Source organism: Diorhabda carinulata, chromosome 4 (assembly GCF_026250575.1).
Source record: "Diorhabda carinulata isolate Delta chromosome 4, icDioCari1.1, whole genome shotgun sequence".
Lineage (NCBI taxonomy): Eukaryota > Metazoa > Arthropoda > Insecta > Coleoptera > Chrysomelidae > Diorhabda > Diorhabda carinulata.
The window spans coordinates 23,591,033-23,613,283 of record NC_079463.1 but is presented as its reverse complement, the minus strand read 5'-3'; the positions used below and the strand labels follow the sequence as shown (position 1 = coordinate 23,613,283).

The 22,251-nt window shown below is 33.1% G+C and overlaps 1 protein-coding gene and 1 long non-coding RNA gene across 3 annotated transcripts in view; both read right to left on the bottom strand.

Moving 5' to 3' along the window:
* LOC130892635 (protein argonaute-2-like) overlaps window positions 1–22,251 on the bottom strand; it is a 310,219-nt gene that overhangs the window by 77,949 nt on the left and 210,019 nt on the right. The gene's annotated exons all lie outside the window — the stretch shown is intronic.
* The window catches only part of LOC130892637 (uncharacterized), a 77,738-nt gene continuing 57,440 nt past the window's right edge, over window positions 1,954–22,251 (bottom strand). Inside the window, exon 2 of the long non-coding RNA XR_009059070.1 lies at window positions 1,954–22,251. This exon is cut by the window's right edge and continues 24,856 nt beyond it. This is a non-coding gene — a long non-coding RNA (uncharacterized LOC130892637).

The window sequence follows — 22,251 nt, the reverse complement described above, 5'->3', positions numbered from 1 at the left end:
CAGCAAGAAAGCTGGTAGTCAATAAGTACTTCGTAAAAATAAGTTGAACGAATTGATCGCATACAATGAATTGATTGCAACTGTGCTGAATAGAAAAGTACTGTCAAATTGTTTATTAAAAAATCGAAATGTTATGATGTACACTATTGTAGAGAACAAAGTAGCATCTGCCTATCAATTTATCAATAAAGAAGCTGAATTCTATAATTGAAGGAACAAAGACCAAGCTGCAATCGGTTTTGGTTCGTCTACACCCGATATTTTTTCGCGATGCAGTTCCGTGACTCAAAAGGATAATAATAAACGCAGTCAGCTTTCAGGATTTATGTCCTGAAAGGCAGAGCATTTTTTACGAAGTTGAGAGAAATGATCTTTTGATTGGAAAAAAATTTTTTGAACACGAGAGTGGAAGATCAAATTGCCTATTACAGCCACCTGTAATTAATATATTTATTCTACACCTGGATGGAGTATGAATTTCACAAGGACTCAAACGATGGTAGCAGCTCATTAGTTAGAAACTCGACAATGGTTGTCATGTGCATTTAGAGAGAAAGAGAGAAATGCGTTACTGTCAAAAACTCAAAAACATACAGTAAATGAGTATGCAGCATGCCCGGAATTAAATGTTATTATTAGAATAGAAGTTTGCAGAATAGAAGGCACTTTCCAGTGATTATGCCCTCAAATTATTGCGGAATGTGGGAAAATATGATATCGATTTGATTTCAATTGGCAAGTGATTGTACATTTTTTATGAATTGTAAGATATTGAGCCCTTAACTAATTCTGAACGTGGAGTATTTAGGGCTCTGCGCTCTTAAGTGGATAGCCGTGCAACGACCTTTCTGAAATTGGAAAAGCGTGCTTACGAATTAGACAAACGGATTCAAAGATGAATAAGAAAAAAAAAATCAGGATTATGAATCTTTTAACGAAATCCCGGCAGTGAGCCCTGCTGCTTAGTCCAAATAAATATCTAACAGCTCTTTTTTGTAGTTTGAAGATTCGCTCAAATTGAGTGGCACTACACGTAAGCCAGAAGAGAAGGGCATATCGGAGATGTGACTTAATAAGGACACTGGTAAGAAGCTGGATAAGTTCAGTTCTTTGGAAACTGATCTCAGTGCAAAGCAGGAGGAACTTGAGGAATTTACAGATTCAACGACATCAATGGTGGTGTTATTCAATAAAAAAGACTGCAATGTATTTTTATATGATAAAACTTTGGTTTTAGAAACATTGACACAGAAGATAAAAATAGCACCTTGATTTAAGGGTGATTGGGTCGTCTGCAAATAGACAAAAAAATTTTACAAATGATGTCTAGATTCGCGATGTAGTTTGTGAACACAAGAAACAGAATAGGGCCTAGTACTGAATCTTGGGGCACTCCACATTCCATTGGCTTCCAAGAAGACATCGTTGTATCAACCCTCACAAGCTGGCTCCTGTGGGTAAAGTATGATTTAAACCATGCGAGAGGTGTTTTACGTTTTTTATTATTAAGAATGCACCATATATTTTCATAAAACTCGCTAATAAATTCCCAGAATAAATCTTGAACGGTACAGCATTGTTGTTATGATTGAATTAATGTAATTAAAATTAGTTTGTTGTTCGAGTATCGTTGATTCCGAAGTAGAAAGATAACAGTATATATATTCTGCTAATTACATTCCTTATTATAAACCAGACGAACCTATTGAGATGCAGACCGGCGATTGTTCCGTGATTCTTTGATTTCATTATTACTAAAAGAGATCTTTGATAAAAATCCAACTTCAACTTTGAGAGAAGGTATAATTGATGTTATACACTTCATTTTCTTTTCTATCGAAAATTAAATATTTATATAATGAGTTTTATGTATGGAACGCCTCAATTATCTCGAAAACGGCTTGTGATACGGCCGGTTTTATGGTGATATTTACATTGTTGTGAGATCTTTCCTTTTTCCGGTAAAATAATAAACTTTGTTATTTCGAATGGATCACCCTGTATATTTTTCGCTTCTCGAAATCCTTAAGAAATACTTATTATTTTTCAACTCATGTTCCCTATGCCTAAATTTGCGTTATCTTCGCAGAAGTTAAAATAATATAATTAGGTGGTTATGACAGCTACAATAACAAATTTGACGTTTCAATAAGTTATTATTGTTGAAGTTTATTAAAAGTCACAACGGAATGATATTTTAATGTTATTAGGATATGGTGATGGGCGTAGAAGTCAACAAGAAACGTGTAATATCTTTGATAATTTATATCCTAACCGAAATCCCATAACAAGATCTATGTTCAATAAATTAGTGAAAAACTTTAACGAAACTGTTTCAGTGAAAGAATCATTCAAATCAGGGCGCAGAAAGACTGCATCAACTAAAAACAAATCTTTAGGTGTGTACTTAGAAGATGATCCAGACTAAACGAATATCCAGGGAACTTGATATTTCGTAAACATCCGTAATGAAAATTTTACGTGATAATAAATTCCATCCACACAAAATAATGTTGGTTCAAGAGTAGTCAGATGACGATTTTGATAGACTTAAAGAGTTTGCAGACCTAATGGTGGAAAAATGTTACAATCAAAACTAATAGAAACGTAAATCAGCATAATTGTAGATGCCGGTCACGTAACCATCCTCGTTGGATGCGTTTCCCAAAAGAAGGAAGCGTGATTTTATCGAATGGCTCCTTCGATCACTCGATATGAATCCTTTAGACTATTTCCTGGGGGGTCATTTGAAAAACATCGTTTATAGAATAAAACCTGCCAATATTCAGGAATTAAAAGATAGGATTACCCCAGAGGTAAACAAAATTGAGCAGTCAGGCATGTTGCAAAATATATTGCAAAAGTATCTAATATCGCATCTGATGTTATTTAACGAACACATAACACATCTTCGTTGTGAACGCTGACGACAACGAGTAGGTGGAAAGAGTATGAATAACAGGTTCATCACGATTTCAAATTTGTTGATTTCGACGTCGGTCGTCTGGGAAGTGGGTTACTTGCATCCAATCTTTCGATTTCTTCTGAACGCGCCTCCACGAAATAGTCAATTACAAAATTTGAGTTGGTCAATAATGTCATATTATGTTCGCTTAATTTTTCGTAAACATAATGTGAATTAAATATTGCACGTTGAACAATATTCCTAATTTCTTGAATAGTCCTGGAAGCATCCACCAGAGTAATTATCTTCCTAACGACGGCACATTCAAACCAAAAATCAATTCTTTTTGCTTGTTTTGAGCTTCTTACTGTTTCGAATAAGCTTTGATCTGACAACTGGAGAACTCGATGCTTCGACTGCAAGGTGATTATGAAAACGGATTGCTACATCACATTTTTGACAGTTTACTCCTAGGTCTATTTTCTTGGCTACAAGTCTATCTGAAGAAGCAGGTACAGGAGGTAGAATACTCACCACCAGCTCACTTTGTGTTTTAAGAAATCTGTTTACCATTCGATTCCATTAGATTCTTTGAGTGGTATGATATAGTAGTGGTGAAAAAATTGATCATCAAGGCTTAAACAATATTTGCTTCACTTCTGTTTTTTAAAACTCGTAATATTTCGAATAGTTGTTGATTTTGAGCATCCCAGTCAGTCCATTTTCTATAGTCATATAGGCAAACAGAAATAGGCAATTAGTGTTTTGTGAATAAATTAAGTGTTCAGTTATATACACATCATTGCATTTAATTAGTCTCTTATCCACTAGCTCCAAATAAATCTACTCTATGATTGTGAGTGTATATTAATGGTTCACGTAAAAAGGGAGAATATTTTAGTTTGATGATAAGTCTTATGCAATCACCATATTAAACCGGTCGTGTAAGATATCTATTTATAGATAGAATAATTTCAAGTTTCAGATGTTCGGTCCGCTCCAGATAAATTTAAGGATAGTTTACCACTACCATTAATCTTAGTATGTCGTCTTTAATACCAGCATACATCGATTGCCCTAACTCTAATTTATCCCCGCACAGACACCCTTTCAGTCCAACACATACGCCAACTGAAATTAACACAATCTGCATTGGTTTCATTTCCACAACGGCCTTGGAAAATCCAAGGGAGGCTAGGTTAGTGGATATAGAGGGGTTAGCTTTTCCACAATATTTTTTTATATCCAAAAATGACCTTTTCACTCTTGAATGATTCATAGTACGATAAAAAGGTTTAAGCATGAAAGACATGCTGTTTATTGCATTTTAAGTTCAATTTTAAAAGTAAATTTACTTGTAGTATAAACTGAAAATGCACGAGTGTTTCACCGACTACTGATTGTAGTTGAATATAATTCTAGAAATCAATTTCATTAATTAATAAGTAAGTGAAGAGAACATTAGATTTGGGACTAGTGCCTTTGAATGAGACCTTTGCAAGTATAAGTGATAGTTTTTAGTATTTGACGAAAATGATCATTTGGCGATCGAGATAATACTCACATCTTCAATAGTCTTGGCCCCCCTTGTTATTGATTAAAAAAATATATTCAAATTTATGAAATGTATTCAATATTTTGTGTGATAACAATATTTGTGAAGGAAAAAATCTAAATTTACTTAACCAAGAATATAGAGTAAACCAAGTAACGGAAAATGTGCAAAATATTGAAGTGTAAAAATTTGTATATTAATAAAAAAGATATAATGTAATAAAAAAACAAATTAATAGTTCTTCACTGCCTCTTGTTGCAATTAATTGACCAATATGTTTCGGCATCCCGCGAATCAAGTTATCGATAACATGGTCAGCCATATTGTCTTCTTGAACGGCAGCGGTCAAAAAGGGTTTTATCGATTGGATATTGGTTTGCCAATATAATCCCACAAATGTTCATTAGATTCATGTCTGGTACTGACCAATTCATTATTTGATTATCTCCTTCCTTATGTACTATTTCCGTGCGTTGTGGTCTTGTATTATCATCTTGAAAAATGAAATTTACTCCATATTCATTGCGTTGAACTATCGGTATTATAATGTTTGTGGCGTGGTGTATGACGACCATACATTGTACCCCCCCAAAACATCACGTATCTGCCATGAACATCTCTGCTAAAATTAAGTCGTTCCTATCGACCTGGACCTCTCCAGATCCTTTCCCGCCGACTATCACTGTGGAAACCAAATCGGGAGTCGTCGGGAAAAAAAAACGTTACGCCTTTGTTATAAAACCCATTACTTGTGCTCTTGAGCCCATTGGAGACGGGCTGCTATGTGTCGTCGTGAAATTCTAGGCATCCTTGAAGGTCTTCTTGGCCTTAGATTCGATGAATCTAAACTTGTTAGCAAATAGTGAATTTGATCGACCGTTACCGTTATAAATCGGTTTCTTCGAATGAAATTGGGTATGTAACGGTCTACCCTTTCTGATGTAGCTTTCACAAAACCGTGACTGGTTTTTTGCCCAATGCCACAGTGCCACAAATTTAAAATCAAAAAACGGGCTCTATACATAGGCAAACTAAAAAGTTCAAAAGGGAGGCCAAGATTTCTGGAGATGTGTGTAGTTTCATTATAGAAGATTTTCCAGTTATAAAACGTAGTATTTTGCGAAGGATACTTCTTCAGTAGCTGGAGAAATACTTTCAATGATCAGTCTAATTACAAAAAAGGACCCAGTAGAGGACAAATTTTGCGTAGCAAAAAACTATTACTCTTCTAGATTAGATAGACAGATTTGACCAATTTTGAACTTCTAGATTTAGAGAGCAGATTCATTTCGTGAATAAAAAATAGGCTCTATACATAGGCAAACTTGAAATTTCACAAGGGAGACCAAGACATTTGGAGATGTGTGTAGTAAAAGATAGTTCTATTATAGAAGATTTTCCAGTTATGAAACGTAGTATTTTACGAAGAAAACTTCTTCAGTAGCTGGAGAAATACTTCCAATGATCAGTCTAATTACAAAAAAGGACGCAGCAGAGGACAAATTTTGCGTAGCAAAATACTAAAACTCTTCTAGATTAAATAGAGAGGTTTCAACAATTTTGAACTTATAACTTTCAAGATCAGATTCATTTCGTTCAAAGATCTAAAAGTTAAATACAAGCCAATCATTCATGATGATTTTCCGGCTTCTTGTTAAAGCTGATAATGGAATTGGACCTTTTACTCTTATATTTAAAAGTTTCAGACACTTCTTAGCTAATACCAACCAACCTAACCTAACCTAACCAATGATAAGTAAAAACACAGGCTCATCACATCGTTATTACTAGTTTTAAATATATTTTGAGCTAGAGCATAATTAAAAAATTTCTGAGGTGAGGAATTGGGCAAAACGTTATCTAGTAAAAGAAAAGAAGTATCTAGCTATACTCTTGCTATCTCTGATTGATTTTACTATATAGCTTAGACTGTTTCTGTGTGTAATTATCCAAAATAATTATACTAATGAACAATTTTTTAAAAATTTTATATAAATCGTTGTTTTCTCAATCAAATTATTAACGAATAATGGAGAAACTAAATCATCTGAGATCAACATTGTAGTTTTAGATTTTGATAATCATAAAACTAAAAAATAACTAACTTTACTTTTGCATTAAATACTGCGAACCCGGAGTTTTTTTATTATATGAATGCTATTAGTTTCTTATTCCTTATTATCCTTATTATCAATACTTTCATGAAGAAAGTCAAGTTGTTGCTATTGACTACTCATACCAAAATGATGAGGGTTTTACATATAGATCTATGCAAAGAAGGCTCAAGAAATAAATGATTTAATAAAGCAACACTCGAACAACGAATTTTATATTATATTTGCTAATTCACTGTGTTCTCACGTTTCATCTAATAAAATGAGCTCATGAATCTTTGAGAGTGCTGCTGGAGCAAATAATTCTTCAATTTCTACAGTATTGCTATGTACCTCTGGATTTTTCACAAATTCTATGAGTAGTTTTTGTTTTCGGGAAAAACTTTTTATGACAGAGCAGCATTGAGTAAAGTTATACACTTCTAAGAGCATAAGGTGAGAAAATTTGGATTGAGTCGGAATTTATTGCTCTGTAATCTTATCAAAATTACGACAAGGTGAAGTAGAGAGAGAGAAATACTTTATTGTCAAAAACTTGTTACAATTTGTAGACAAAAGCTTGTAAAAACCAAGAAACAAATAGGGATACAAACCTAACCTAACCTGACCTAAATAAATAAAGATACTTTATAATAAAAATTTTCAATATACAGACGAAAACCAAGTGAGTAACAAAATTATAGGTAATTCCATAGCAAAAATTAAATCAGTTTGCAACATGTTCGGAAAATTATTATTAGAATAGAAGTCGTTTACAAATTATTGCAGAATGCGATAAAAGATGATATCGATTATTTTTAATTGGCAAGTGATTGTGCATTTTTTTGCATTGAAAAATATTGAGCCCTCAACTAATTCTGAACGTGGAGTGGGTAGGTAAAGGTCGTGCTACACGTTATTTTAATTCATTGAAGAAGTCACTGCAGTGAGCCCTGCTGTTTAGTCCGAGTAAGCTCTTTTTTGTAGTTTGAAGATTCGCTCAAATTGAGTCGCACCACACGTACCCTAGAACACAAGGGCATATCGGGGACGCGACTCAATAAGGGCATAATAAACTGTTAAGGAGGTGGATAAGTTCAGTTCTTTGGAAACTAATCTCACCGCAAAACAGGCGGAACTTTATTTTTTTGATAAGGCCAGAATATGTAAATTATCAATTTTCAGGAATTGTCCACAACAAGCCCTAATAATTTTACAGATTGTGACAGAGAAGATTAGAATCGCATCATAATTTAGGGTATTAGGTCATTAGATATGGTTCTATGAAGTGCTTGAGATCAGGGTTGCTCCAAGAGAAACTAGTATCGTCTGCAAATATTGCGGAATCGATATGATTTCAATTGGCAATTGATTGTGCATTTTTTTGCATTGTAAAATATTGAGCACTTAACTAATTCTGAACGTGGAGTGGGTAGTTGAATATCGTACTCCCAAGTGGATAATCGTGCAACGACCTTTCTGAAATTGGAGAAGCAAAGTAATGAATTCGAGTCTCCTAATATGATTTGGAAGGAGTGATAAACCTTGTTGCATTTGCCTAGATGGAATTTAGTTTTTAAAAACCTGCTGTCATAAGCGCTGCCATGACACAATATATTTATACAATAACATTTCATATTACGGATACAAAATACAAAACAATTCAAAGAGGAATCACGATAGATGTTTGTAAATTGAGTTTTATTATGTTTCGATACACTCATCAATTTCTCCGTCCAACTTTTTGATTCTAAGGGTATTCAATTCTATGTTAGAAATTTTACAAAGTCGTGAAGATTGGTGAAAATCTATCCGATTTTCCAAATCTACTTTTGAAAATGTCAAAAATAGTCAAAATTCAAAATTCATATTATATACGCGAGAACTTAAAGCATGTTTTAATAACCCATGAGAGTTTATATAATCATTTTTTCGTTTTGTTTTTTGTCAAAATATGAATCTTTTCACTAAAAACATATATAAATAACAGTTTCAAAATTGAAATTTTTACACTAAGACAGAAAATATATATTATATGATCACAACAGAATATTATTGTCTATTATTGAGTGAAAATGGGCCCAAATTGGACATATAGACAAGATGGCTAGAGGAAACTAGCAATATTTGCAAGAGACAGCCTCAACTTTGGTTAAGCCTCCAAAAAGGTGGATGAAGTCATGAAATCTAATATCTCAATGGTTATATCTTGGTAAATTCAGACCCAAAGACTAGAATATAAAAAGAACAGGTTACTAAATAGAGCTTTGGAAAAACTGCCGCAAATCATCTAATATTATAAGCTTTCAATAATCAGTACTACTCTACAAATTCAATAAGATATACGAGTGCTTATTGATGAAGAGAATCATATCATTAACAATTTTCCCAATAAACGAAGTCCCAAATTACCCAAAATGCATTTTGTTGATTCATTTTCATTCATTTTAAGACATAATTGAGAAGTGGTCTTTGGAATATGAAGAAATATCATTTGTGAATTCAGAGAGTGCCTAGAGGTGCAAAGTTGTTAGATCGAGAAGTACTCACAGCAATTTCAGGTTTTGTTCGTTATTTCTCAATATTTTGACCTGAGATCTACTCATTTTCATTATGATGTCATCTCAAATAGTATTAGGAGCGAACAGACTTTCATATGAATTTGTTTTTACAGAATATGACAAGGGAGGTTCTTGACTTACACTCAAATCTAAAGATTCAAATTTCCAAATAAACTTTCGTGATATCTATTGGGGGTTTTCAAACATCCAAACTCCAATTTGTTTTCACAGAATTATGACAAGGGCGCTTGACTTACACTCAAATCCAAAGATTCAAATTTCCAGTTAAACTTTCATGATATCTACTGGAGGTTTCTAAACATCCAAACTCCAATCTAAAGATTCAAATTTCCAGATAAACTTCCATGATATCTACTGGAGGTTTCCAAACATCCAAATTCCAATCTAAAGATTCAAATTTCCAGATAAACCTTCATGATATCTACTGGGGGTTTCCAAACATCCAAACTCCAATTTAAAGATTCAAATTTCCAGATAAACTTCCATGATATCTACTGAGGGCTTCCAAACATCCAAATTCCAATCTAAAGATTCAAATTTCCAGATAAACTTTCATGATATCTACTGATGGTTTCCAAATATAGTACATGTTCATCGATGGATGGAATAATTAATTTCAGAAATTAGATATTTAATGTCTCAAAATTACAGATTGCCAATCTCTGAACACCAGACGCCTCTGGATTTCTTTGTATAATTTAGCAATTTCGCACAATGGGTTCATTAATTTTTATTAATAACAAGGCTATGTTACTATTTATTTTTACTGAATTCCAATATTCTCAGAATATTATATATATCATTATATCAAATATAAGTATATATAGTAGGTATGAATATATAAAAAAAAATTCATCATAACATTCCATTCTGATTGAAATCATGATAATAAATTTATTTTTGAACAATCTTTTCGAAATTGTTGATAAGAAATCCCATGGATCCCATTATAGCACTTTCGAGAATCTCAGTGAACTCATGGAATGAAATTGAGCGTGTCCCATTCGCATCTAAGGCAGTCATGAAGCGAACGAAAGAGGTTAGAATATTGATAAAAGTAATTGTTTGATAATAGTAGGCGAAGTAAACGGTCGTGAACAAACACTACAATTTGCGCGCGCGATTTATACGGGCAAAAATGTAAATGTTCTTATCTCTTTGCGTTTTTTTTTCGTTACTACGCCAGAGTATTGTTGAAGTATTGAGGTAGTGAAAAAATCAACAACAGGTATATATACACTTCAGAATCTATCAAAATTATAGGCCAGTTATTGATTATGTTAACGACAATTGACAATATGGAAAAGCGTTTGAATTTTTATGTTTTTCAATCAACACTTGTTGACCTATTCCTATCTATTTCGAATAAAGGCCGGAACACACACAGTCGGACGAGTGTCTGAGAGGGAAATGATACTAGAGTTTGAACAGCGTAGTTCACACCTTTCCGACACGTGTCCGATCCCAGTTCTTCTTGACTCCCATCATGCATCCGATCGTGCAGTCTATTCGCTTCACGGCTGCAGGTTGCATGTCTGTTTTTAAATTTTTGCAATGTTTGTTTTTTGTTACTAAATTGGGAATATATATAACCTTTTGATTGCAGCAGCTTCATGCGAATAACCAACAAAGAACTACCATGATCTATACGAATCTATCAACATCAGCCCGCACTTCCTCTACCTCAACACCTGCGCCTATCATATCATCAGAAGAAAATGAACCATATGCAGATGTATATGAACCTCCACATTTTCCAATCCATGTTATACCAACACCAAATGCTCCAGCCATCACTGGAGAATAAGACGCCGACCTATCATTCATTAATTTGTAATAAGGTTTTCTGATTGAAATGCAATTAACGTTCCATTTTTTGTTTTCCCTTTTTCATTAGTGTACCTCAAATTCTTGGAATTGAGAAATAAATGGAACTAAATTAGTATCTTACCTCAAAAAACCTCCAAACGGTGTCTAGAAGTGATTGCTTGTTTAAAATATGTGTCTTGCTTAGACAAAGTTTCTTGGAGTTTAAGTTCCAGCAGGTTAAACGCCGCCATCGACATTCTAAAATATTCTTAGAATGTTTTTACCTCATCCAAGAGATGAGGTAAAAGTGTAGAATATTCTCCTTTTCCAAGTAGAGTGTACTCAAATCTGCGTTTTCCTCTGTTCTCCATGAAATTTCTTCGGTTTTCTACATCTACCTCTAAACAAAGTGCCTCCAAGTCTAAATCGCAGTTGTTTAAATTTTTGTGCACGGAATGTTTCGCGATTTTAATTGAATGGGGACTGGCGAGAGTTGCGAATGTATGGAGCTAGAGCTGGAAATCGGAGCTCGGAAGCGTGTAGGACATGTGTGCTCATCATGTACCGATCCGTTCTTTGGAGCAAAATCGGATCGGATTGGTATATGACAAGTGTGTCTCGTCCATAAGTCGTGAATTGATTTATGAATTTACTTCGTTAACTTCGTTAGGAATGTGTAAACTGAGGAAGCTTTTTGATCACTCATGTTTGCAGAGTTTTTCAAATTACATTAAGTAAATTACATAGTGAGGTATTGCGAGAGAAAAAAAATATGCCGGGACATCTGGCATCTGACACTGGCTCTTATTTGAATCCGTTTTCCTAATCCATAAGCACGCTGCTCCGGTCATTACACAGCTATCCACTTAGGGACACTTCTCTTAATTGAAGTAGCATAGAAAAGACAAATTTTTGAAATTTTTTAGCTGTGTAAATTCACTTGACATCTGTTACCATGTTTACCAATAATAAATTATCAGCTCCTCCACTCTCGCCAAGTTATTCGCAATAAGACCTAAATGAGTTACCATTTTGATAGACCAGCCATCTTCCAATTTGGAGATAATGGCAGCTTTCTGAATTTCAGTTAACTGATTAGGCATTAAGTGCACATACAGAGAACAGAACTGTACATCTTAAAATTTGATTTTGTTCTATTTTGTAATCATTCACTTATTTGTGTGTTTTTTTGGAGTTATTCACAAGCTTTTGTCCAAAAATTTTTTGACCGTACAACATTCTCTTCAATAGACGCAGAGGATGCCATGTGAATAGCAAGATAATGGGGAGAGCAAATTGAGCAATGAGAAATTGATCTGTGCAGGATGATAATCCAGCCAATTTTACAGTATGAATGCGATTGTTCGATAATTTATAGAAAATAAAAAAGATAAAACCAACATGAACAAAATAAAATTAATCACGATTAAATAAAATAAGAAAAAAGAGTTTTAAGAGAAAACGGGAATGCAGCAACAGCTCCACTACCATGGTTAGACCACTTAAGAATATTGGATCCAATATTATCCAAAATTTGCTAAAACGAGAGGTAAGCCTGGAAGAAAGCAGTATTATAACATAGAGAAGGAAGTATGGATGACATTGAATGGCTAGCAGCTTGTACTAGCACACAAAGGTGGAAGAAGCTAATGAACGAAATCTAGTACCATAAAATCTAATTTATATGATTGTCTATTGCAAAACGACACATATTTCCAGTAATTAAAAACAACTACCTAGAGCCTCAGTTTTATTTTAATCTTCCACGTTGTCAATAACTGTTCTCTCCATATTCTATCATTCCTAACCGCAAAATTTATTTTCAACACAATTTTCATTTCCAGTATATTAATTTAATAACAATTTTTCTAATAAACAATCTCATAATATCTTTGTCATTACTACCTATCTCTTTCTTTTGTGCTGGTACCCAATATAAGTACTGTCTTTCAAGACAAGATGTCGCTTGTCTTCCAAAAATGATATCTTTGTCAACACGTGTGAAGTTTCATGTTTATGGATCAACTCATATTCTGAATTGTTCTAAGTGAGCGTATTACAGAATTTTTGTAAAATGGAAATTTAGAATATCATGCCTATTGTGAATCTCGCACCGTAATTCGAACAAAGGAAAGATGTTCTGTTGCATTTAAAAGTGATCCATCCAAGCCGTACGATCCACGTGATAGATCCACGGATGTCTAAAAATGTATCAATTAACCGAGATCTATTTATTAAAATCCGCAGAAAATGTGAACAAAATTTAAATTGTCTTTGCTGATAGATTTGTTTTCTGTCTTCTTTCTTCCTCATATCATATTATGTAGTTCTTCCATTTCTTTGTATCCAATGCTTGATCTTATATTCTAAGTTTCTGCCTGTTCTAAATTTAAATAATTTCTGGAATCTCCGAAATATTAACCAGGCCTAAATTATTTTGTCCTGTATGTATGTTTCGATGTAATACCGTTTATTTAACAACGTGTTAATTTAACTTAGCTCATTATCTGATGCTATTGATCAAGTAACAGGCACTTCTTTTTTTATACATTCACCAATTTGTGGACTAGCTCCATTTTAAATCGTGCTCTGTAATCAATCGTTATATAATATTAAAGGGATTGTTTATTTATACTTTTATGTGTTATGTTACAACGTAAGTAAATTCATTTTTCCATTCTGATTAGTTTTGAAATTTCTAGATCTTGATCTTGATTCAGAAAATTTACAAAATATAAGTCAGATAGTAATTATTCCCAAGAACACCAGGGTTAACTTTCTTTTGCTTGGTTAAATATATTCAGATTTTCAAAACTAGCTTACAAACTTTCTACCTTCAAAATAAGTTTTTGCTTATATTCCAAGATCAAAAATATAACTATCAAGTATCTTCGGAAAGTAATGAAAAAATAGTTTTCTGAAAAAATTATTCATTATACGAGAGAGGAAGATGTAATGATTTACGGGTAATAAAATAAATAGGCCGGATTTAACACAACGTGGAGGCAGCAAACACCAAGCGAATAATCTCACTAAATTAAGATGACAAATTAATATGGAAAAACCTAACTAAAATTATTTGAAATTTGAATTTTAGTTTTTCATTATGTGTTTGGGTGTTTCGTTAACAATTTCCTAGTGATTTCGTCCTAAAATCAATCACTTAAGCTTATCAAGTGAATAATTAAATTGATCAGTAGTGAAAGCTATGTAGGGGAGGCCTAAGAATTTCAGAAAGGCTAAGGTGGGAATGGCCCAAAAAATGTCAAGATACACTAGGTTAACATATATTATTTCAGATTTCTAACTGGCAGGGGAACATTATAAGGAACAATTTATTTGTATTCAACAATATTTCATACCCTTTGATAATCTAGAAACTACTTCAACGATGCCAAATTCAACCGAATGTGCTAGAAAATTATTGCTACCATTTCCATCTTCAAGTTTAGCAAAATGTGGATTTAGTACCGTAAATGATTTGCTGGTAAAAAAAAGAAATAGGCCGCATTTAACACAACCTGGAGGCAGCAAACATCAAGATTATGCTAGTATCATAAAATTCAAGTAAAAAATTATAGATGTGAAATTTCAATTTTCAAATTAGTAAAACTATGTTGTACTTATAGCAACAATTATTAGACTTGCGATGCCAAGGAAACTTTTGAAGTAAGCTGAGAGTTTAATTTTTGATTTAAATTGAAAATTGTGAACATAGTGGTTGTTATTTTCAATACTATAAAGTAAAAAGTGTTTGATTCCGAGTTTTTTTTTGATCCCACTGTAATTAGTAGAAGTAGCCAAAGTAGTGTTACAAAGATTATTACCAGTAAATCGCGGAAAGTTGACGAAGCCCCGTATTCAAGATTCATTGAATAAAATATGAAAAACACATGTAGTTTCTTATCGGAGATGGTATTAATGTCTTATTTTTCGAAATTGGCAAAAAACAGAAAGCATGAACAGTGTGGTCGAATTATTTAATGATAAATAGTATGTTACTATCCAATTATAATGTAGACATTTGAAAATATTTCAAACTAATTACAAAGATGCTCCCGCTGAATATTAAAGGTCAAGATTGTTGTTGTATTTGGAATTGCAGTGATGTACAGCAGCAGATAAGGATCGCCACATGTTTTATACATATCGAAATGGAAAATTTATTAATCAGATTGTGGGTTAAAACCATTATTATAAAGTTACCAAAACAGTAACTAATTTTCTACAATTTAAAAATGCTAACTTATATACAGGTCATTACAGAGATAAATGCTTTATTGTCAAAAAATTGTCAAAATTTGTAGAAAAAAAATTGCGAAAACTAACGAATTAACTAAATAAAGATAGAAATACAATGAAATTTCAATAAACAGAAGGAAACTACAATGAATAATTGGTCCATAGCAAAATTAAACCAGTATGCAATATGTTTGTAATCGGAGTTGAATATTATTATTAGAATGGAAGTCGTTTACAGAGTAGAAGACACTTTCTAGTGAATATGCCCTCAAATTATTATAAAATATTGAGCCCTTAATTAATTCTGAACGTGGAGTAAGTAGGTAAAGGTGGTGCTCCGCGTTCCGTGCTTACCAAGAGTCAGAATTTTTAATCTTTTAAAGAAGTCCCTGCAGTGAGCCTTGCTGTTTAGTCCGAGTAAATATCTAACAGTTCTCTTTTGTAGTTTGAAGATTCGCTTAAATTGAGTCAAACCACATCACGTTAGAAATAGCGAGACAGAGAAGATTAGAATCGCACCAAGATATAAGGTATCGTCTGTAAATAGACACATTTTAACACTGATGTCTAAATAGGTGATTTCGTTTATAAACAAAAGAAAAAAATAAGGCCTAGTACTGAACCTTGGGGCACTCTACATTCCAATGGCTTGCTAGAAGACATCGTTGTATCAACCCTTAAAAGCTAACTTCTGTTAGTAATTGTATTTGTCATATTAAGGAAATTTTACTTCTTTGTATGATAAAATATTCTAAAACTGAATATCTACCTTTGCTAATGTGTTTATACAATATCTGCGAAAAAAGTATCAATTTTTCCCATTTTCCGTCACAGAAAAATATCGTATATATCAATATTTCTACCTTTAAAATACTCCCAATTTGTGCTAGCACCTTTTCCAACCGTTGATCCACTTCTTAAATTCAACCATTAGGTTAAGCTTCTATTATGATCGAAAAATATAGAGAACTATGTCTGACGAGGATGTAGATGTGTAAAATTATTACAGTATTGTTTCTTGGACAAAATGTCAGGAGCTGCGAAAACCATTAATTCTTTTTCTAAAACTGCGGGCGTTTTTCTTGGATTTTTTCATGCAAGCTGACAACTGAGATTTCAAGATAAAAAAATTCCATTGAAACTGAACATATTCAATGGAACCTTCAGGTTTGATTATATTTATCGAATCATTTGCTTAGTTTTGACGTTTTGTCATCTGTTCAAGTAACTGTATGTTGGTTCGTCTCCCTCTAAAAAAATTTGTAAAACTCGTAAACTCTTGTACAAATTATGACCGATTTGCTATAGGACTTTGTTAACATTGTATTTCATTTTTACCCAAAATTCTGTTGAGAAATAAAAATCAACGAGCTCATAAAAATATGTCGAACCATCCGTCTAGCACGAACAAATAAATAGTCAAACACTGAAAATTTTAACGAGTTTCTGCGGCAATTAAAACTGTGGAATTTATTCATTCCTGCTGTTTTCTAAACACATCTCGTATATTCATAATAATTATTATATTATAAAATCTACTTCAAGTTTTATTTTTTACACTAATTTGATACTAATCATTATACAATTGAATAATAAGCAGCATGGTAAACTACGAATTTAATCATCTGAATTTTTACATAAAGTAGGTGTTTACATTCTTCTTTGACTTCAAAATCTGATCGTGCTCAAGCTTGAAGTGCAGTTAAAGACCACCTTGATATAAGGGCCAAAGGTGTCGGCGTTTTTAACTTTCAACTTGGCAGTTAATGATTGGCAGTAATGCCAGTAATTATATGTTAAATAGTGTACGCCTGTATTAAGATATTATTAAGTATTATGTAGTCACTGAAACTTTGCTAATGAATTAACTCGGATAATAATCTCGAGAAATCTTTGGGAGGTTCAATTATTAAATGAAGCTCATTATAACTCGTTTGGGGCACCGGAGTGTGAAATATCCATTTTGAATGCGTTATACAATATTTATTCACAAATTAACCGTATTTTCTACTGCAAATGAACATTTGGAAAAATATGGATCGTCCTTGAATATATTTTCTTTTGATCTTTTCTATATACCGAGTGCTCCAATTTCGAGGTAGTTATATCTTAAAAACAAGAAATAAATTTGAATATTTTCCTCTAATCTACAGCTTTGCCACAACTATTACTTTGATCTTTCTAGAATTCAGTGATATGTGAATTTGAAACATCCGGTATCCTCAATATACAGAGTGAGTTCTATGTATGGAACGCCTCAATTATCTCTTAAACGACTTGTACGATTTTTATAAATTTTCGTGAGCAAGAGTCTTGTGATACGACCGGTATTATGATGGTATTTACATTTTTGTCAGATTTTTCCTTTTTCCGGAAAAAAAAAACTCTGTTATTTCAAATAGATCATCTTATACCTTGTGTTTTAAGAAATCCTTAAGGAATACTGATTATTTTTTATGTAATATTCTCTATACTATACTAATATTATATCATAGTTTATTTCTAAAATCATCTGAAATATTTTAGTTAGAGTAATAAATCACTTAATGGAGTCTATAAATGGACATGAATTATCAAAATTTCCCGTACGATAGAATGACAAATGTCAGAAGCAAACCTTCATCGAGAGATATCGTGAATATGCAATGTCCCTACTAAGAAGAGTAACTACCTAACTTCAACACTATCAAAGAGGGATCTGCCGTGATAAACATTGTTCGTCGTATAATTGGAATACATTATGTCATGTACAGCTGAGTGACCAAGATCCGGAATACATTATAGGACTTTACATTATCCCTGAAATCTCGTACGTATCCTCCCAAGAAAGCAACGAGACAGAGAGCCTTGCTTTGCGGTCTTCGACGAAACACAAAAGGCGTTAGCAGCATCGGATCATATGCGAACATTAGCAAATCAAACGGGATACCACAAAATATTACGAAACTAGAAACAATTTTATATTCACCTACGAGAATATCACCATTTTCGAGGTATCTCAACTGAATGTAATTATTAAAAAAATCATAAACAAATTAATTTTTGAGTGAATCAGCAAACACTTATAGGTGACTAATATAAATTGATTTTTGTTGAAAATTATTTTATGTTACACAAATATCATCTCTTATATGCATTATTTGCTTACAAATACGGAAAATATCACAGGAATCGTTAGGAATGACGTTCAATTTCAAAGAGACGATCTATACTTGGATCGAAACCAGAAAGTGACATCGAAGATGATTTCCACTAATATGGATGTAGTACAACGCTTGTAGTAGAAGAAGTTATTTCATAATACGATGTTGATGGCGATTTACTATTATCGAACATTTCACTCGCCAGATATAAGAAGTTTCAAGAATATTGAATTGTCTACAAAAACAATATAGTCAGAAATTATACTTATACTTTTTCTAAAAAAACTGACAGCATAAATTATTGAAATAAACAGATTACATCCGGCATAAACTAAGCCCAAAGCCCCCTAACTTCACAAGAAGAATCATGATTCACACATGCCCAATATAGTTTATTCCTAAGTGAATAATAAGCTTATCACTGAGAGAACAAACATGAGAAAAAATCCTTCCGAATTATCAGCTACAGAACAATGGAAAAAGCATTGGAGAAGAAGGTAGATAGGGGTAAAACCAATTATTAGGACAACCCACAGGAGCTAAGACATGCAAATAATCTCCTAGAAAATTATAACCAGAGAAGATTTGATGAATTCATCAGCCTTAGCAATACCAACCGGACTCCGGAGCACTGTCACCTCAGTGGGCATCTGAAGACGCTAGAATTAACAGATAATACAGTGCGCAGATTTTGTTGAGTATTGAACGACAAATTCATTCACATTCTCTGAATGTATGAGACCCAACGTAACTCTAGAATATTACACTAGGGATCTTATGAAATAGAAGACGAAGATCTCTGGCAGGAAAAAAGAAAAAGGGAACACAAAATTCTAATAAATATGCCAGTTCATCTACAAACTAATAACAATATCACATGTTATATTGTGATGTTGGGTCATTTGAAATTTACAATGGTGAATGAAAATATAAACAACAACTTTCAAGTTTATTCCTAATTTGGTTCTATGGTCAACTAGAATTATTACATGATAGAAGAATCTGAGACCATAATTACGATACTTATATTGTTATCTAATATATATTATGACCAAAAAAAAAACTTGTACCACTTTGTACCAAACGAGAACAGGGAAGAGCAAGTTGTTGTGAAGCTACTATGAAAAAACTGAATAGTAAAACATACCACGAGTTAAGTGGACAGTTTTGACATGTATCTTGATTTGCGATCAATACCAGTATGTCTTTGTTTATTTTTTACATGTACTTTCCAATATTTTCTCACAGTTAATCTACGATTTGCATTATCCTATCTTGTTTTCCCTCATAGATTCACTTTTCATGGATTTTATGACCACTTTTTAATGCACTAGCTAATTTTTCTACCTTTCGAATTGCAGAAGAAGAGTCTTCGTATACTTCCAACAATAATTTCAAAATTTGGTTTAGCTGCACACTTTCCAAAAACTAATGATTTTATCACTGCTTTTCAAATGAACAGTAATAATATGAAAATAAAAGAATGAGTTTATTGATAAATATGAAACTTCAGGGAAGTTGATGAAGACATAGAAAACTACAAAGGCGAAACTAGCAGATCCATCACTTATAAAAGGACAGAACTAATTGAAAAGCCAATTCTTTTGCTCAATATTTTGTACCTAATTGCTGTATTCGTCGGCGATAAAACAATAAAATGTTATATAATATAATAATAAAATATTATTGCAAAAGTAACAGTTTTGGTATATAATATGAAGTTGAATACAGCAGAATTATCGAGCTCTAATATGAAAAAATTTCAAAATATCCCTGTTTTAAAGAGCAAGAACTCTAAATACTGGTGCTCATTGCAGCCTGTATTATCACTTTGAAGTAATGCAGTGGCCTTTCTCGAAAACCAGTACCGACAGTTCAACTTATCCATATAAAGTCATATAGACAAAAGTGCGACTTGCCTTTGAATAAAGTACTACAGCAAGTTTTGATAGTGTTAAGTAAGTATCTGCAAGAACAGAGTGTATTCTTTCAGGATTCATGTTAGAACCTTCGCAACCCATGTCTCATCAACCGAAGATGGAGCCAAAAGAAGGTGATAATGGGGTCGATATAGACAACGAAGGAAGCTTGTTTTTGTTAAACCCACCAACACGTTTTCAACCGACAAATAACTTCATTGTAACTGATTTGCTTCCTCAACTTGCATTATGTGTAAATTCTCATTTTCACTACTTCGCGTGATATTTGATGAGTAAATAAGAAAGATCTTTCAGAACATCTCGTATTTATAGTGAAGTATGAAGACTGAAATAATTGGGACACGAGATAAGTTGAAGAAATAAAGAATACCGTTAATGCCGCTGAGGAACAACCATCTTAGAAACTATAGTTTTTAAAACTTTTTGTTATTCAGTTTATGCACGTTCCTCTTTGATCAAAACAACAACGAATAACTTCATATTTTAGCTGAAAATTATCGACGAAGTATCCATATATTGACTCCTCTGCCCCCGTCGAATGACACGTTAGAGAATATACGATACAAAGACATTTTGTGTATCTGCGGACAGGAGACAAGAGACAAGAGAAGGAAAGAGTCGGAACTATACAATGGCCTCGTATCTGGAGGTCACGCCGTTCTGGCCTGGCACTGAGCCCCCATAGGAACTAATTACAATGTATGATTAATTATCGGACTACTGCAGACTAAGGATGGCTCGTTCATTCGAAGCTAGTGTATGTCGGCCAAGTCAAGTCAAGACCGACGTCTTAAATGCACACCCTTGCCAACCCCACATCTTCTTAGTTTCTCTTTGCCGAGCTAATGTCACAAAATGACCTTAAAGGGTGAAGTAGCCAGATCCGGTCCCCGAACGATTTATTTCCCTTGATGACGGAGGTGTTTGTTTCAATAGAATTCTATCCCTCATGTTTATATCATCGATTCTATGTAAATTATGCCTCAAAGCATCTTGCGAGATTTATTCACTGTCTTTTCAAAATAGAAACTGATTTATGCTGTATATAATGATATGCTAAATAAACAAGCACACGCAAATTTAAAATTAGGATTAAGTAATTATCGATGTTTTTACAACGTTGAATAATGTGACAATTTAGAAAACCTCTTTACATCAGCCTCTATTCAAATTCAATAATATGTTATTATGTCACGATTATTTTTCAGTCTCAGAACTCACAACTTTTAGTCGTACTTAGAATAATATAAAGAAAAGAGACCACACTCATAACTTCTTCGAGATTTTTCACGATAATTGGTTGTGTGTTTTACCAGTCAAAGGTTTTGCGTACCTTAATGTTTTCAGAGGTTTTTTCTTGGTAACTGCACTGTCAGAACTAGTTCAAGAAATGTACACTGAAGCGCTCTTTCTAGCACTAGGTATAGAGTCAGTTCAGCCAGTTCAGTGCAAGACAGTGCAATAAATGTAATCTGGAAACGGTGGTACTACATCTTCGTCTTCGGACGAATGTACTGAATCGATATCGAAAAGTACTAAATTGACCTGATCATCTTTTACTTTGAAAGTTGCAGTTGAGAGAAGAATGGATGAATTGTAATTATTTTGTTGATTATACATTGACATTGTTTGTAACAGAATATTTGAAGATTCTTGAGAGATAGAAGAATTGTTAGTCACTGCATGACTGTTTGACTAGTTTAGAATTGCATTGATTAACTTGTTTTATGTTTGTAATTAAAATTATGTGATAACGTATTGTGATTTCGTCTGCATTCCTCACAGAAACCTAAAATGCACGTTTTTTCAAATGCTCTATTCTTAGTTTCAACATAACTAACGTACTAATAACTAACTAACGTAGTTCTTTTACCTTGTCCTATCTGTCATTGATGCTTAATTCCAAAAAGTCATTAAATGTATACTGACTGTGGCCGTGTATTTTTGGCGATTTGTGGACTTGAACATTTGATTGATTTTAA